The sequence below is a fragment of the Idiotropiscis lumnitzeri genome, chromosome 1, assembly GCF_059441095.1.
Source record: "Idiotropiscis lumnitzeri isolate Australia: NSW breed Sydney's pygmy pipehorse chromosome 1, RoL_Ilum_1.0, whole genome shotgun sequence".
NCBI lineage: Eukaryota > Metazoa > Chordata > Actinopteri > Syngnathiformes > Syngnathidae > Idiotropiscis > Idiotropiscis lumnitzeri.
Window position 1 is genome coordinate 5,540,474 of NC_142391.1, and position 13,953 is coordinate 5,554,426.

At 40.4% G+C, this 13,953-nt stretch overlaps 1 protein-coding gene across 3 annotated transcripts in view; it reads right to left on the minus strand.

Moving 5' to 3' along the window:
* Positions 1-13,290, minus strand: part of numb (NUMB endocytic adaptor protein) — a 36,974-nt gene extending 23,684 nt beyond the window's left edge. For 2 of the 3 annotated variants that reach the window (XM_088312807.1, XM_088312790.1), the window contains exon 1: positions 13,118-13,290. The gene's annotated coding sequence lies outside the window, so the exon portion shown is untranslated. The remainder of the gene's footprint in view (positions 1-13,117) is intronic. The other variant, XM_088312798.1, reaches the window with a different exon arrangement.
* Positions 13,291-13,953: the final 663 nt, after the last annotated feature.

Below are 13,953 nucleotides of genomic sequence, written 5' to 3' on the forward strand. Positions count from 1 at the left end.
AGATGACGCCTAAGCACAGAATTTCTAATGACACTGGAGACCTTGTTTTGTGAGTTCTAACTGCAGCGTTCGATACGGCGAACCACGGTATTCTGTTAGCTCGTTTGCAGCACCCAGTTGGCATTAGTGACAGCGCTTATGAGTGGTTTGGATCCTATTTGTCCGACAGAACCTTTGGTTAGGCTTGGTTGCTTCGAGTTTCGCACTGGCCTCCTGTTGTATGGTGTTCAACAGGGATCAATTCGGGGGCCTCTGCGGTTTTCAGTTGATCTGCTGCACTTGGGTTTCATCTTAAGAAAACGTGGCATTTCCTTCCATTGCTATGTGGATGATAGTCAGATCTAAGACCAGCTGAGCAAAAAAATTAAATAAAATAAAAAGTCTGGTCCTTGCCAGCCCCCCCCCCTTTGGAATGACCTCTCGCTACATGTTATGCAATCCTCTTTCTATAAAACTCGTCATAGAACACATTTGTATTCTTTGGCTTTTGACTGAGATGCGGTATTCTTTTAACGTTTTGTGGTGTTAACTGTTTTTCGTCATTCTTTTCTTTTTTTTTTTTAAACCATCTGATGTTGCATGACTAATTAATTTCTGTTCCATGTACAGCACTTTGCATGCAGCGGTGTTTTTTTTTTTTTTTTGTTTTTTTTTTTTAAGTGGTCTATAAAGTTGAGTGGAGTAACATTGTTCAAGAGGGAGCTTGAAACAGTCTCGAGAGTAGTCTGTGTTTCACTCTCACCCCTCAACCCCCACTCTTGCACAGTCATGTGAATCTCGAAACAGTGAACCAGTCAAAGTCATGTACAGTGTGTGGATTTTTTTCTGGGACAGTAGTGACGGTGTCCACACAAACAGTGCAGCAAAATGATCTGTAGAAGTTCCACACAAAAGAGGGAAACGGCACAAAATAAAACAGCTTTGGAATGACCACACATACTAAACAAGTCGTATAGAGGTCCGAGGGCGCATCGGCGCAGATGAAAAAACGTGTCATCAATTTGTTAATAAAAGTCCCGTTATGTTTGTATATGTGGGGACGAGCCGGGACAAAGTGGGCGGTGGTAAGCGGAGGAAGGAAGCGGCGCAGGCTACTGTTTGGAAGACTCCCCAGTCACCCCTGAACCTTTCAACATGGTTGCGTGGTCCACACAAAGTGACACCCCCCCCATCCTCAACAGAACAACTGACACAAGCCTCTTTAACATGGTCAGAGAAAGACGATATTTTAATCGCCTTTTTTTTAGGCACAATCGAATATTTTTTTAATCGAGTATTCTGTCATTCATTCCAGGAATTGGTCAAATAATCAGATATATTTTTACTCCGCATTATAAAAAAAAAAAATCTTGCCTGATTGCTGTTTATTAACTTTTTTTTTTTATTTTATTTGGTCTGGTTTAGTAGTAAAAAAAAAAAACAATCAAGCACCAACCTTTTTGAAACCATTTCAGTTACTAGTTCAGTCATTATTTTCCAAAGTAAAGCAAATGTTTTAAAATGTCTTATTTTGATTCAAAATACAAGATCATCAGTCTGCTTTCATTAAGGGCTACAGAAATCAGAGAATAATTCCGGATCAGAGGCTGTGAAATCAGAGTATATTGACTATTTTACGTTAATGTTTCAAAACGATGACTCGATTATTAAAATAATTAATTTGATAGTCGATTAGTTGTCGATGAATCGATTAAGCTTGCCACATAATTCCATTAAAATCCTCGGAATAATTGCCAACTTGTGTATCATATTATGAACGTGAGATATTGTCAGAATGCATGAACATTATGATTGACCCGAGTACTCTTGACTCAATATTTCAGTGAGTTTCTAATGTAATACATTTTTAGAAGACACGGTTCAAACAATTATGCCGCACCTGGATATAATATGGACAATAATTTGAAAAGATTTTCATTTTTGTGTATTTTGTGGCACTTTATAGAAAGACATTAAAGAAGAACATTTCATCAAAAGAAGTTGAGATCGACACGGTCGGTGTCGGTAACAGCCGAGAAGGTTCAGTCATAATGTCGAGGGCACGTGTAGGCATGGCTAATGTCCGCTGCCGCCACATCATCATCGTCACGACTCCTGGCCTTGTGTTTAAAGCCAGAAGCGGATTCAAGGCGATGTCCCCGAGATTTATGTTCCGAATGACCCAACTGATACGACTCAAGACAGAGTGGTACCTTGACTTACAAGCACCCCAACTTACACAACTTTATTGAGTTACAATCTGTCGCTTATTTTCCTTAGCGTTGTGAGGGACAAATAATCAAACACACCCCGGAAATAATTCCAGCATGTGCTTCAAGAAGCATGCAGAACCACTCACGCTGAACCCTCCGCATGGCAAATTGTCAACCGGAGTTGGGGTCAGAGCTTACGTCACTCACTAGGCCACGCACACGTCACCACACAAATACTACAGCGGATTCACGAGCGAATATCACATGACCAAAGCCAGAAAAACAGGTGAGCCGTGATGGTGGTTATTTAAACCAAGAGATGGGCATACCGTCTCAGGGATGGAACGGACCGTCCCAGATGGACGCCCATTTTGTCCATAGAGGATGAGAATGATATTTTTTTAAAGGACTGACTAAAGAACTGAAGTTGGTTGTCATCTGTCCCTGTAATCGTGAGTGAGAGAGAGAGACAGAGAGAGACAGAGAGAGACAGAGAGAGAGAGAGAGAGAGAGAGAGTGAGCGTACGAGCAGGAGTGAGACTTGAAGTCGGCTTAGTGAAGAAGCAATTGAGAGCCAAAAGAATCATTTTAAATTTTATTTGAGCAAAGGGATGGGTGGCCCGAGTTCATCTGTGAGTTTGCTTCGTTTATAATACAGATATTACCCCACTTAATAATGTGGAGACCCGTGGCTATTTTCCAGAGCGGCTAATATATGTACAAATCAGTTTCTAGCGATTGTGGCTTTTAATCAGGTGTGTTTGGTAGTCCGGAAATTATGATATATGGATAGGAATAGGAAATTAGCTTATTTTAGCTTTAAAGGACGAGGATGGAGGGGGACGCAGGACGTTTATTTTATGAATAAGGACGGAGGGACGATGACATTAGGCTGCCCAGGTCGCGGATAAAATAGAGTAAACTTCCTAGCTCTGCCTAAACCCTTCGGCATTTTCAGTCGAGCGCAAGTGGAAGGAATAAAATGGTGGACCCCGGAGATGGACAAGAGCAGATGGATTTTTATGCTGAATTCATATTCCACAAATGCAATAGTTAAACAGAATGGCGTGTTTCGACTCGTGGGGGATGCAAAGAACATATTCTTGTGATGACAATTTTTGACTTGACGTCCCCTTTAATTTTCAATGATGACAAACTAGTTTTGAAACAATTTTCCAAACATCACCTTCCATAGAAAGAGTGCAAATAAAAACATGCCGTTAGTGGAAAACAGTCCAGAGTCAGTGGGGATACACTTTAAACTATGGAAGCTGCTTAAAAAAATAAAAAATAAATCTAAAAACCAAAAAAATAAAAAAATCCAGATAAAAAATGTCCAATTGATCAACACAATCATTGACTTGACCAACCCCACTTGATTTACTAAAAGCCAGTCAATCTCAGTTTAGCCGGGGAACCTTGAAGACATTGCCCTTTTTATCACTCCCGAAATCCACTTAGCTTTCTAAAAAAGACAAAGCACGCCTGCTTCTCAAGGCCTCCGGCCAAAAAGTCTCTCTCCATTATTAAAACTTGTCGACGAAGCCACACACGGGCTATGCTCCGTTAGCGTAGCATTTGACCCTTCGGAAGCAGAAGCCACCGTTACATATTGACCAGGACGGTGTGGCAAAGTGCGGTTAATACGTGATCTATTAAACTCACACAAGCGTGAGCACATTTTCTAGAACCTCCCGGAACAAATGCTGATGCGAGACCAAGGTTTACAATCCAGGTTACCTTGCCGACTTGCACGTGGGCTATAAAACGGCAAAGTAACTCATCAGTGCACCACTGATAGCTGCTGACACGTTGCACATGGGAGTGTGGGTGACGTAACACTCATACTTATAGACAAGCACACATGGTTTACAAAAAAAATAATAAAATAAAAGCCAGTCTTGCAGAATAGTAGTGCTCTGGATTTTGGCTCGTTTGTTTCAAGACGAATTTTATAAACAATCTTTTCCCACATACAATAAATGGCATGAAAACACTTGAAAAAAAAATAAATTAAGAAACTAGAGCTTACCTTTATAAAACTAACTAAGACTATCTGCAATTACATCAAAAATGTATTTTGTTTTCCTCGTTTTGATTTCATGTCATACATTACGTTCTAAATGGATTATTTATTTCAGCATTTCGGTATGTCCATACAAAAGCTGGAAAGTCAAACAGTTGTTAGAGAATTACAGTTTACTACTTTATTACACAATAATTAGTGACCTTTTTCCCCTTATTTATCTTGCATTACACCAGGTGTGGCCAAACTACGGCCCGTGGGCCACATGCGGCCCATTAAACGTTTTAGTCGGGTCCGCCGAACTTGAAAAAAATTCAATGAATAAACCTTGTTAATGTTTTATATTCTAAATACTGTGTTTTTTCAAAGCCATATATATTGTTGTAATGCTTTTGTTCACTTTCATTTAAAATTAAATTTTATTATGTTTTTTTTTTTTTCGCCAATGAGGTGAGGTTACCAAAACACTCCATCATTCTGCTCCTGGTCCGGCTCCTCTGTCAAATTTTAGAACCCATTGTGGCCCGCCAATCAAAATGTTTGCCCACCCCCGCACTACACAAATACTGCACTTAGTCATAAAAACGAAAACTAATATTAAAACTAATTATCATTGGAAAAAAAATGAACAAACTAATAAAAACTAACAACCTTGTTCAGAGCCAATTAAAATTGACTTAATTTTTTTTGAAAAAAGTCAAAACGGCATAAAATGTATCATATAGTGTAAAATCCCAAATTAGTATAACCCTGTATTGTACATATTTTTAAGATTATTGCTGAAAAAGTATGTAGTACTCAATTGTGGAAATATACTATTCAACCAATTTTCGCTAATTTCAGGCTTCCTGATTTTTTTGGGCCGTGACTGAAACAATGCCCACCCACGCATTTTGGCCTTGCTCAAGACCATCGTGAACGGACGCACGGCCGCGGTGAACTGTTGAAATGTGCACGCTGGACATTGGCCACAGTGGCAGCCAATTCCCATCTTTGCTGAGTTCTGTGTGAAAGGCAAACGCTGACTAATGCTCTTCTGTTTCAGCTCTGATAAAGCCATTTTTGCGGGATCTCTGTCAAACGCAGCGATGACGAGGCGGAAAACAAAGCCTGTGTGTGTGTGTGGGTGTGTGCATCGCAATGTCTGTCGAAGCAGCAGGAGTGATGAGAGGATGGCAGAACAGGAAATTCACGCAGGGCGAACATACTTGCAATCTTGCACCATCTCACTGGCCTGGCCGAAACCCATAAATACACACTTTTGCCTAACACCACACTTGGTTTAGGTGTGAACTCATCAAAATAAAACATAAATGACAATGCTTGAATCTAAAAACGGTGCGATTTAAAAAAAAAAAAAAAAAAAATGTTTCTAAAGAGTGGTAACGGCTGTTATGCCGCTCATGTATGTCAGGAATGCCGTTCACGTACTTGAGCGCAGCTCTCATCCCGCCCGGGCTATTTGTCAAGAGGCGGACGTCTGCGGAATTTAAATACTCAAGCAGATTTACGCCAGGCTGCCAGCGCTACCTGGCCGAGTGACGTTAGCGAGGCTTTTATAGTAAAACGTGACCTCGAAGGCAAAGCAGCGCTCTCTAAGAGTGTGTACTGCATCTTGCTCACAAAATCAATTAACCTCAATCAATCTGATTTATTGCAAAAAATGCGTGCAAACGTGAGGAAAGCGACTCGTGATGACGGTTCAAGGAGATGAAAATTAAGGCAAACGGTAATGGGGAAAAAAAAGAAAAAAAAGGCCTGACCCAATGTGGATTTTTTTTGTGGCCGATGCCAAGTTGGATAGTCACAAAATTCAACTTGGCTTCTTTTTTGGTTGATTTTTTTTTTTTTCCCAGACAAACGAATGCCACCAGTGATGGCACCTGGATGTGATTGGATCATCAGAGGACTTTTTTTTTTTAAAGCTCCTGAAGAAGACAGCAGTTGCACGTCGAAACTAGTAGAGTAAAAAAGAACCTCTGTTTGTCTGAAGAAATGGAAAAAAATAAAATAAAATCAGCCAAGTTGGATATTTGGCAGAATAAAATCATGAGACTGATTCTCAGAGGAATAATAAGAAAAATAAAAAAAAAGACTAACCCTAATAAAATAACTTCATTTTTAGTCATTTTAATGGTCAAGTAATGTGAATTACAGGCAGAACATATGACTGCTTGAAAATATTTTATCCATTATTATATGTTTAATCTTACAACAGAGAAAAAGAAATCTGTTAAAATCGCCAAATTTCTGCTGATTTTTGGTGCAGAATTTTCTAACATCATCAACACTATCTTTATCCCATATTGTATTATGAGGAAAAATAACAACAGCCGGCAAAAAAAATTAATAATTCAATGCTGGAGTTACACTGCGGTGCACAGCTCAGGCTTATCTTCCCTAATAAGCGTCATCAAATATAAAAAGGCCCAGGTCTGAGGATGAGACCGTTTGGAAAAGTACGAGGGCGGCACAATCTGCCAGGACACCTTTGATCCACCACGACCCGACCCGCCGATTAATGAGGAACACTGGCCGCCCCCGCGGGCCCGGTGAGGCGCAGGCGCTGTGGGCATGAGCGGGTCGGAGACCGCCAGGCACCGACCCGCTCATCAACACGCCTCACCGAGCAAAAAGGCGCCGATGCCCCTTGCAGAAATGCGGCACGGAGGCGGCCAAATGGACAGTGGGTACAGCGGGGCCATTGTTCAACACTCGCACGAGCCCGGCGGGCCTCTTATTGGTTCTGCTGGAAAGCAAAGTACCCGCTAGTCCACATGGGCCTCGTTTAGACGCTTGGCACTTTTTTTTGTTTTCAATTAATTTGAGTTGATGGTGAAAGCCTGTTGAACTACGATGGATCCGTTCCAGACTCACGAACAATTGGTAGTACAGAGACGATAAAATATAAAACGATACTAAAACACACCTTTTAAAAGGTTTGTTAATGAATTTGAACACACAAAGAGTTCTCTCCGTGTTCATTAAATGGAACAGTATTTACGTCGGTTGCCCACCCGATTATGTCTCAGCATGTGCGCTGCTACGAACCATTATTTTCATCATCGATTAATCATTGATGTCGATTATCCAACAAATTTGATTAAAAAAAATTTTTTTTAAAAACTCTGTTAAATTTCCATCCATTTATTGAAAAACAGGACATTGCTCCAAATTGTTAGGGAAGAAAATGCAAAAATGTCATTTAATTCCGATTCAGTTCCAGGTTTGGCCCGTAAGTTCTGTCAGAAAATCGGCAAAAGTTGTTTTCCAAAGTAAAAGCAGAGTTTACACGTAGTTGCAAATGTCTTATTTTGAGAAAAAAAAAGTTAATCGTAGGGAAAGTCTGAGGATTTCTGACATTTTTACATGAAACAAGATCTCTGCGAAATTAATCGATTAGCAAAAATAATTATCGATTAATTTGATAATCGATTAGTTGTCGATTAATTGAGTGATCATTGCACCCCTAACAGCATGTACCACTACACTCGCTTTGCATTGCAGTCAGTAAGTGTGAAAACAGTCACTTTCAAAAAAGGAAAGTAGTAACAGAACAGTATTGTCAGGAGGATTTCCTGTTTCGCCCCCCCCCCCGCTCACTCAATTACTTGTTTTATTTCGTGGTTTCTGTAGTTCAAAGCGCAGGCCTGCTGACACACTCTACCTCCACTTGCTGCTCACAGAGTTGAGCTCATTTACAAAAGCTCAGCGTTTTAAATTAGCAACTTTGTTGCCATATTGAAACTCCTTGAAAAGTTCAAATAAATTAAACATGCCTTCTAAATTAGACACACCACTGAGAAGAGTGCCAAATTTCCACTGTTCAATTTTAATCAACTTTTTTTTTTTCTTTTTTTTAAACTTGATGAGGGGGAAGTTGATTGCATACTGATATAACAAATTACTTCAAATGCAGGTTATTTTTGTTTTTTGTAAGCCAATTTTGTCTGGTCCAAGGTTAGAATAGTGTTGATGTTTCCGTGTTGTACGTTTTTATTTCATTATGACTTTTGTTTTTCAAATAAAGAAGTTTCAATTCGTTTTAAAATGCTTAGTTGTGTTTTTAGTTTTTATTAGAATTAGTATTAGTTTTTTTTTATACAATATGAGGTATTTGTTGAGCGCAAGATTTTAAAAGAATAAGTATTGCATATAAAAGGGAAATAAACTACAATTCCCAAACAAACTTCCTTCTTCTGTGCAGCCGTTCAGTAAGACCGAAATAAACTAAATGAAATCTACCCCAAAATCTCATGTAGAAAATTACATTCATTTTAGTTTTGATCTTATTCGCTAGAGTTTAACTATGTCTTGTCATGTCATGAAGGTACAACATTTGATATCATCGGGTTCCTGGGGAACAAGTGTCCCAGAAACAGATCCATTGACGTGAGAAAACGGCTATTATGCCACTAATAGAACAGCCATTTGCCTAACGAACCCGACGTCCCTTGCGCGATGACGTCGAGCGCCCATCCTCCCTAGCCGAGTCATCTTAATTACAGATCGGCGGGTGTGAATAAAGCATGAGGGCTCAGGTATCGCTCTATGTACAGAACAAAAAGGAGAGACGCCTCAGCCTCCTTCTGCACACAACCTGAAAAGCACGCACACACATGGCACACACACCTCACAGATTTTAACAGGCGGCGACATAAGAGGAGCTCAAAGCCCCTTGGACCTAATTAGGAGCTAAAGATAAAAGTCCCAAATGGGCGCACTCGTAAAATGATGCGCCCTCTCCTGTTGATTCGCTTTCTCGGAACGAGCACGGCCAAAGAAAACAAGAACCCCAAACGGCGTTTGACGATCAGGATGTGGTCAACGGGGGCGCATTTGGAGTGGGACGCTTGGACTCGCAATGTCAACGCAGCTTTCTGGTTGAGGAACTCGTATTGAAAGCTCATCAGAAAGAAGAGAAGTCTTCGGCGCTGACTATTCTGAGCCGGTCAGGAGCGCGGCCAACGAGAGTTTTACAATCAAGATGACCCTGATTGGATGCCGCCAGACTAAAATAGGATCAGTTTGGCAGCAGTTTCAATGTGCCGCTCGGGGTTGGGGTGCAACACATGAAATGCTGCGGGAATTGAACATGGCAGTTTTCGTGAACGCAATGATCACGAGAGGCAACCGCCACGTCAACGTTGACAAGAAGTCATATGGTACATACTTTCACTCAAGTAGAAAACATTACACACTTCCATTGATGTAAACGAGGGCAACCGCCACAATTCTTGGGCTCATTTACAAATGGACACAACTCCAATGTAGACATTACATGTATACAATTTTTATCCTGATTCCAATCTGCAGATATCAGATTTCATTATTTTTTTTTTGTCTCTTTACAGAAATTTAGTCCGTCCCACTTGAGAGCAAGAAAAAAAAAAAGTTGATCTTCATTTGTGATAATATGCTTTTTACAGGACCGATACCGATTATTAGTAGTCATGGAGGTCGATAACCGATATTTGAAGCGGACATTCATTTATTGGAAAAAAAAAAAAAAGGGGTAAAATGGTGTCAAAAATTTGAAAGATAAACACTTGACGGGCCAATCTGCTGCTGCAGGACGGCCACCAGCACAGCAAAGAGAGAGAGAGAGAAGTGTGCTGCAGCAAGCCAAAAAATAAACCAGCTTTTAATTTATCGGCCTTAAGAGTTAAAAAAAAAAAAAGGCTGATATTGATAATCGTCAAAATGCCAAATATCGGCCCCGACAATCGGCCCGGCCGATAATCGATCTATCGCTAATCTTCATTATTCCTGTTTTTTTTTTAAAACATACTTTACACAAGAGCGTAAGTGTGAAACTTGCCAGAAGCTCTTATCAAAAGAATATGCTGGTGTTGATACAGATATTGTGTAAAACTTTTACTTTTAGGGACTTTTGGGGTGGCGTGGCTGAGTGACAGAGTGGTCGTTTCCCGGCCTAGAGGTTGTGAGTTCGATCCCCGGCCATTGCGACCCTGCGGAAGCATGCTGGAGCAAGATATCGAACCCCCAGTTGCTCCTGATGGTGTGTCATCAGTCGCGAGATGAGGTAATTGTGTGAAGCGCTTCGAACAGCCAAGGTAGAAAAACGCTATACGAGTGATTTAGCCCGTTTGCAATTTGAAGCAAATTATGGCAAACCTCCGGAGGAGTTTGTTCCTGTGCATCCTACTATTGTCTGCAGGACTTTGTCGCCACATTATTCATTAATCTGACTTTCTGAGACAATAGACATCGAAAATGGGACTAGAGTCGAAATCCCGGCTAAAAATAACTCGACCAATCCCAAACCCTCTTTCACACAGAGATCCTGAAAAAAAAAATGCCCGCCATTTATCAGCCTATGCATTATTTATAAATAAACCAGTGGAAGCGGGATTTTGCTGAGCGTTTTCAGGCAAGAGGTGGAGCTAGCAAATTTTAGAATAGATTATTCCAACAAGTATTCCTCTATCAATGAGGCCGATAAAAAACAATGTTAAATTAGTAACCAAAAAATGTGTATGTGAGGTGCAGGCATTACTGGGGTCGCCGTCCTCACTAGCTATAACTTTTGAGTGTGTGTGGCTTTATAAGCTATTGTAGCATCACGGTATTAAAATTAGAGCTCTAAAATGACTTGTTTTGAAATATTTGGGTACAGTAATTAAAAACAGCATTTTTTTTTTTCATGGGGCACTATTTTATTTTAAAAACAAAATAAAAGATTATTTGGTGCAAAATAAACCTTTTGATGAATAAAAGGTTTAACACTACACTCTTCTTCTGTTTTAATTGTTCTTAGTAAGTCACAATGTCTCTTCCCTGGTGAGCTTTTTTCACAGCAAACCCGCAGTGTACTCATGTTATCCTTGGGGCTAAATAGTACCCACTGGCACCATTTTATTTTTCAGGACAATGCATATAAATCAAAAGAGCAAGAAAGCATCTTTGTTTGCAACATTTCTTTCATCTTGCTCCTTAGCTCCTCCCCCTGCATGTGTAACTGCTCACCCCTCCGCTCTCTTCTGGTTCGCTCCCTCCAAAAATAAAATGAGCTGATTATCGATTACAGCCTTTCTTAGCCGTTATTGAAACCTTGAGTTTTTAAAAACACGATAAAGCGTCAAACCGGTAACCATAAAGCCTATTTTAAACTGCTAATAACGGCAGTTGAACATTTTTCGAGGATTGGGGTGCACATTCATCGCTAATTTATTTGTCCTATTGGCATCTCTTCATCCATAACCTCCACGAGTAGGTTCGCTCCATCTCAGTTTAAGAAGAAAAAAAAGTTGAGGCCCTGTGATTGCTTCACGGTTGCGCAGCAAGTTTATCAACCTGTGTTGCATCATTACTCGGGCAGAATTCAACATGTGCTTCCAAACACTGAGCGTCTCCCTTGGTGCAGCTTTCTTTCGCCCATTCATATCACGCTGGCTCATCATCAGACATATAAATAGATGGCGTATTTATAAACCTAATCATCCACACACCGCAGTGCCATTTTTGACACACACATAAGCGCGAGCAAATCAACGCCTGCACACAAACTCACACAAAGGCACAATCATACACACACATGAATTCACACACGTACACATAGACACGCTTACTATACATACAAACCACACACTCAATTTATCAGTCCTTCTCAAACAATGGTCCGGGCCCCGCCCCCTGGAGATGTCTTTGGGGTCACGTGTGACCTGTGGAACTTAGCTATTTTTTTGCCGTACAAGAATATAACATAATTGCACATCCACTACAGTAGGTGGCAGCGGTGATCATTTGTTTATTTTAATTTTAGGCAAATGAATGCACTTTAAATATGTTCTGCGACAGGCTACAAAACATGTCGATAAAGTTTTTGAATGTTGTAAGTTGAGCTATATTTGTTCTTTTTTTGTTTTTGTTAAGAAGGATACAATATTATGCAGCGGTGTACTTATAACAATTTATTGACAAACTAAACTATAGTCGCCGTGGCGTGGCGATTTCATGGGGGGTGAAATAATGTCTACCTCCTGGGGCGTTGGAACAAAAAATAATTGAGAATCACTGTCAAGTCTGTTATACACACATTTACACACACACAATTTGTTCTTATACATTGACGCAAACATATGCCAACATATGCAAATACAATAGAATTGTTCCAAGCCGATCATGTGATCGGCTATTGCAGCATTGCAGGATTTCTTTTTTAATTTTCCTCATTTCTGAAGTCATGAATACAATATTCTACTCCCCTGGTTTAAACTACTGCTGACTCACAGCCACATTAAAATTTAACATGTGGGGATACTTATTTTATTTTATTAAGATAATTTTGATTCACGCCTTTTTTACTTCGAACAGAATTGCAGAGTATGAGTTCTAGACTCGGTCACGGCAGATACTTCAAAACATATGACGGACGAGGGTGCAAAAGCACAAGCACAGACATTTAATTCGTACACGCGCACACTTTAGCATACAAAACACACAATCATTCACAAAAAAAAGTATACACTTAGGTAGTTCCATACAGACTCATCCAGAAACACTTAATTGCATTCACGTACACACACAGTAACGACGTCTCACAACCCGGAAGTCAGGTGACAAGTGAAACGTTTACGCCCCGATAAAAGCTCACCTCGTCCAGGTAGATTACTTGCGGTACCCGTACGGCATTACCACATCTCCCCTATTCTTTAAATGAACTGATTGGACATTTCCAAAGGCTAATTCAGTGGGACTTGTGTGTCGACTGCGCACGAGTCTGTCATCTGACGGCTTTTTAAAGCGAACTGGGTGGTTGAAGTAGCGCTAACGCAGCTCCATCCGAAAACATACGCTTAGCTCGACGTGCTAGCGAGCTAATTGAAGACACAGCGAAAGCGAGCGAGAGGAAGCGTATGAATAGAATACACCTTACCTGTGACCACCAGGTCGAGACAGACGGTATGCCGTCACGTATTCCACCCCCTCCCCGCCGCGGAGCCGCGCGCGTCAGCCCCCTCCGAGGAAAATAATTCAAATTCCACAGAAAGCGCTGCGAAAGACTCACGTAGCCCAATCGCTTCGGCCACCGCCGCTGAATGGCTGCGAGCGAGCGGCTCAACCAAACCTCCTCCTTAGCAACGGACCGCCCCCTCCTGTTTCCATTGGTCGAGGGTGGATGTTGTGCCGTGATGGACAGGTGAGGGAGCAAACCTGAAATCGACCTTAGTGTTCTTCTAAAAACAGCACTCACACGTGTATGGAAAGATATAACGCCCCCTAGTGCATTTAATGCGCAACTGCATCACCTCATGGCGCAGTACCTGACAATGAACCAAAACATCCAGCGAAGAGAGAATGACTTTTTCCTGACAAATTTTCATGAAGTATATCATTACTATGGAGATAATGATTGAAATTATTACTCATAAAGGGATCATAAATTAATAAGGTACTGAAATAAATCAATATGTCGCACTATTTTACACATTGTTAAAAGCTATTAAAGTGATAAATGATAATTCAATTATTACTGTTATTTTCATCATATCTTGATTTCCCCCCCACTTTTTGTAGTAATTAAAGTGGTAATAGGTAACAATGGCAATTTATAATGAAACATTCATTCATTCAAACATTCGAAATTCTGTTAGACTTAAATATAGTACATGACACCATTATTAGAAGTAATTAACTGAGTTAAATCAATGTTTTAGAATTTAATTGGATACTAACGCAAATGAAATTGGTCACAATAACAATGAAATTAAA